This window comes from Canis lupus, chromosome 7 (assembly GCF_048164855.1).
Source record: "Canis lupus baileyi chromosome 7, mCanLup2.hap1, whole genome shotgun sequence".
NCBI lineage: Eukaryota > Metazoa > Chordata > Mammalia > Carnivora > Canidae > Canis > Canis lupus.
Genome location: NC_132844.1, coordinates 30,481,185 through 30,486,459, shown reverse-complemented (window position 1 = coordinate 30,486,459; position 5,275 = coordinate 30,481,185). Strand labels below are relative to the sequence as shown.

The 5,275-nt window shown below is 33.2% G+C and overlaps 1 non-coding gene across 1 annotated transcript; it reads right to left on the bottom strand.

Moving 5' to 3' along the window:
- Window positions 1-4,874: 4,874 nt before the first annotated feature.
- Window positions 4,875-4,981, bottom strand: LOC140637489 (U6 spliceosomal RNA). The gene has a single exon (XR_012034589.1). It is a non-coding gene; the product is annotated as a U6 spliceosomal RNA (small nuclear RNA).
- Window positions 4,982-5,275: the final 294 nt, after the last annotated feature.

Here is a 5,275-nt window from a genome sequence, read left to right as displayed (position 1 = left end):
ATGACATTAGTAATTTATCCTCAAGTTCTCCAATGAGAAATGATTCTGATTATGCTATGTCTGAAGAAACAAAGAAAAATAGAAAAATTAAATTTTTGGACAAATTTTGCTTTACTGCAGAGCTGGAAAACATTCTATATCCATAATTTTATACCAGGACTGAACTTTAAGCTATACTTATTTTTAAATTATATATAATTTAAATTAAAGATTTTGAAGCCAAACTTTGAAAGTATCTGTCCTTTCTTGGGTTCTATATATAAGATTTCTTAAATTTTATTTTTTATTTTTAATTTTTTTTAAGATTTCTTAGACTTTAATTTTTCTAATTAGACTACATGGCCCTGACCATAGCTCTGAAGGTGATTTTTATTTTCATTTTATTTTAAGATTTTATTTATTTATTCCATAGAGAGAGAAAGAGCCAGGGGAGGAGCAGAGGAAAATAGACAAGCAGACTCCATGCTGAGTACAAAGCCCAACACATGACTTGATCTCAGGACCCCAAAATTATGACATGAGCTGAAACCAAGAGTCAGACACTTAACAGACTGAGCCACCCAGGTGCCTCTGAAACTGATCTTTAAATAATGCTAAGGGCTACAAAACAGTCATTTGCTCAACAGAGCATCCTTTTCTTTGGAAATTTAAAATAACATTTCTGTTTATTGTTTTTATTATTATTATTAGAAGTTTGGGTGTAATTCTCCAATGATTTGTTTGTTTTTTAATTCATTTTATTTTATTATTTCCAAAGATTTTATTTATTCATGAGAGACACAGAGAGAGAGAGGCAGAGACACAGGCAGAGGGAGAAGCAGGCCCCATGCAGGGAACCCAACATGGGACTCGATCCCAGGTCTCCAGGATCAGGCCCTGGACTGAAAGTGGCGCTAAACCGCTGAGCCACCCGGGCTGCCCACCAATGATTTATTTGTTACAGAATTTTGACACTGGAAGAAAAATCTCTAAAAAAGAGATCCTACATCTGTGAAATGTTCTCTCACTGACACAGTTTCAATCTAGGGGCATTTAGAGTATGAAGTAAGAGTCTTCACTTTTATTGGCTATGCGTGGGTTGTCTGGTTTCTTGGCAGGCATGTTTTTAGGTGTTGCTTATTTCCCATGAATACATTCTTTTTATTTAGTGTTAGGGGACTTCTGGCTCTAGTAAGTAACCAATAAATTAAGCAAAACAAATCCAATATCCCTTTTTTCATGCTTTGGTTATATACTTTTAAGAGGAAAGTGTTTGGGGCCTAACTTTTTACCTAATTGGCTAAATTCTAGATTTTTATTTTGCTTTTTTAAATTCTCAACAAGTTTGTAATTTCCTTTGTGGGTTGGGATTATCTTGTGTTTATTTATTTCCACAGGGCTCTCCATACAGTGCTCAGCATAAAGCATGACTCCAAAGTAGAAAGAAAAAAGCCCCACAACTCTTCACTTCAGATTTTACTCATTCCTAAAAGTCTTATAAAATGTTTGTTAACAAATGAATACTATTAAAATAAATCAGGAGATTGTTTAATTATCTAGCGACCAGAAGATGCTCCAATATTTTAGTAATATTATATACAACTCCTCTGTTAAATGCAAGTAGTTCTCATTTACTTATACCGTAGTCTTCTGCATATTTGCTTTTCACTTCCTCAAATTAACTACATCCTCAAAATAACTTTTAAGAAAAATCCAAAAGACTCTTTGTTTCTTCTGTCCCTTCAGTTGTCACAGTGAGTGTTATACCAAGAAACCATCCTAATAAGGAGAATCATAACAACTCAGGTATATTCATTTGTAATCTTATTTCTCACACACACTACCTTGTTGAATCTCTATTCTTACTCTACTCCCCAGGCTCTGGATCCTTAGCTAAGATTGCACCAACCACCTACTGTAGCCATTTCCCTTCTTCTTCATTTCATTTGTAAAATTGTTACTATATTCACCTTCATAAATCATATCTGGATCATGTCTCTGCCTTATGGAAATAAATACAATTGTTTTGTAGGTCTCATAAAATCAAGTTCAGAAAATATGGCTCTAAATAAATATTTCAGGAAAAATACAACATACTGTGAGCCAAGTACATGGGAAAAAATGTGTATGATGAAAATAAAAAAGATTATATATATATATATATATATGTAAAGGTATTTCTCTGTAATTAAAACTACTTTACTCATGTTTGGCAATGAGGAATAACAGAATTTTTACCCAAAGGTGATATAATAGGATTTGTATTTTAAGGATAGCATTCAGACTACAGTGCACAAAGAAGGGAGAAAAGGACTGATGGAAAAGTTGGACAGAAGCCTATCTCAGTTAAGTCCAAATAGGAGATGATAAGGGGATGGAAAGAAAAAATAATCAGAGGCAGAACTGAAGGTCCTTGATGACTGATTAGAGAAGTAGGGTGGAGAAGGTGAGAGAGCAGAGAATGACTTTGCAGTTTCTGATTGGTACAACAAGAGTGGGTGGTTTTTACCAATAAGAAAAATAGGTGATATTACTGGAAGAATAGATTTGGATGGATGTAGAAGGAATGTATGATTAGTGATGGAGTATGGTATGAAGAGCATGTTGAGTTTAGTTTTGTATTTGTTGTGGTTGAAGGTCTAGTCAAACATTCAGAGAAGGTATTTAATATGAAAGTTTTTAGACAAGAAATTGTGTACAGTTTTTCTTTTTCTTTTTTTTTTTTTTTTCCTATAGTATCCAGTGCTTGTTATTTTAACAATTCCCCACTTTTGGTCATTGTCTCAACAAGCTGTTGTAACCCACGAGTGTAGTGTTATTCTTTAGTACCATAGTTAACATAGTCATTGGGATGGATATTCATGTAGTGGCTATTACTAGCATTTACTATCATCATACAAACATGTGGTTAGATCATTGAGTTCTGCAGGTTATCTAATTCTGGTGAATACCATTTGAAATGTGAGTGGCTGCAGAAAGGCATTTAAAAACCCTGAGAATACAATGCACTAGGGAGATTTATTAATACAATAACTGAGAGAATAATAATAGCCAAGGATTTAAAAATTCCCCAGATCAGAGATTCTCAGGAGATAATATGTAAGTATATCAAAGTCATAAAAATTATAATCATCTTCACCAGTTCATTCAGTCCCACATAATTAATTTTTGTTTTTCTTGGTATTAAGTTACCAGTTATATGAATCAATCAACTTTTCTGTTAGAGTTCTAGAAATTCTTACTTAGTTAGTTCAATGTTATGATTTTTAAGCTAAGGACTTGACCAATTGTGTCCTATTATAAAGTGAACAGATTACATTTGAACTTCTGTAAATACCTATATTGTCATAAAAATAATACTTAATGCTTCATATTCAAACTCAAGCCTGAAGGAAGAAACAACGTATTAAAGATTTATAATAGGCTCCATGTTCTAACAGTTGGCAACAGATGAAATCATTGTCTTTGATTTCCACTTGGAAAATGAGTACTATCTTCCAAAAAAGGTTCCACATTAATAAAATTGACAAATATTTGAAGAACTTAGAAAAAAGGCATCAATTGGTACATAACTCTCACTTAGTAAATATTTGTTGAATTAACAGATTTATCCTCAGAGTACAAAGGTGCATGTTTGCTATGATTAAATTATCTAAAATTCTGTTAAACAGATTCAGAATTAGTAGAATTTTTTTCTTGAGGTGGTATAGCAAAATGCAAAAGAACACAGTCTTTGGAGAGTAAAAGTCTTTGAATCAAGTTAGTCCTCCAGTTCTATTAACTATATGATGATAAATTACTACATCTCTAAACCTCAGGTTCTACCTCTGAAAAAAAATGGAGATTGTAGTACTCATCTGTTTGGGTGAGGTCAAATATAACCATTAATTAAAGTATTTAAAGAGTAGTAGCCATGTAGTGCATGATAACTATTGTTATTTCTCCATAGTCTTTAACGACTGACAAAGAAATGAATTCAAAATGTAAATTTATCACAATATTGAACTACTGTTGGGACAAACATAGAAGAAATTAACTTTCTTTTGGTGGAGAATAAATGATGTTTTGTGATGGTTGCCTTTTCTATTGCTAGAAAATGCTAGAAATCAAATGTGGCTTGCTTTACACATATTGAATTTCACGGCTCCTTCTAGGGTACTGGGGGTTAGCATCACATGCCTGAGTTACTCACAGGAGTTTAAGTCAGGTAAAAAGATCCTTGATCAGAGGCAGCACAGGTCTAGTGATTTCTAGAATCTAGGCTGAAGAAAGTACCAGATAGAATTAGTTTTATGGATGCTACTGATGAGCATAGATAGCTAGAAAGTCCTTGAAGAGGGGTAGGCAGCATGAATCATTATTCTCAACAACTGATCTTTTTTGTAAAGGTAGACAACAGGTGTGGTACTCCTGCAAATGATGGAAAAGGATGACTCATTGAATTTTAATTTATATTATTTTAGTCAGGAGGAATGTTCCAATTCAGGAAAAAGACAAAAGTCTTATTCTTTCTTTGGTAGCTCTTTTCATTTGTTTTCGACCCTGCTTATTTCCCAAATTAGATAAAATAACAGAAATAGAAGTAAGATTCTTAGACAGACTTAGATAGGAGAAAAGCCTGTGAAAATTCTGCCTGAAGTAGAATGGGAGAGCTGCCCTAACTGGAAAGACTGATTCATGCTGCCAGAAACTGGACCTATTTCCTCTTTATTTCATAGAAGTATTATACATATGTTTTTTTCTTTTTCAACTTAAAGACTAGTGATGTAGGAGTTTTTCAAAATATTTAAGAATTTTCTATCATCTAGAAAGTCTAAGACTTTCAGGCAAGTAAGACTTGAGCTTTATCTTTTTCCCTTTCAACATGTTACTTTACTTCTGTTAAAGGATTTTTTAAGAATATGGAACTCTTCATGAATTTGCACGTCATCCTTGCACAGGGACCACGTTAATCTTCTCTATATCATTCCAATTTTAGTATGTGTACTGCTAAAATGAGCACCTGCTAATGAATTTAAAAATTTTACATTAGTTAAAAGCCTGAACTTTATGGTCAACTAATATTCGATAAAGGAGGAAAGATTATCCATTGGAAGAAAGACAGTCTCTTCAATAAATGGTGCTGGGAAAATTGGACATCCACATGCAGAAGAATGAAACTAGACCACTCTCTTTCACCATACACAAAGATAAACTCAAAATGGATGAAAGATCTAAATGTGAGACAAGATTCCATCAAAATCCTAGAGAAGAATACAGGCAACACCCTTTTTGAACTCAGCCACAGTAACTTCTT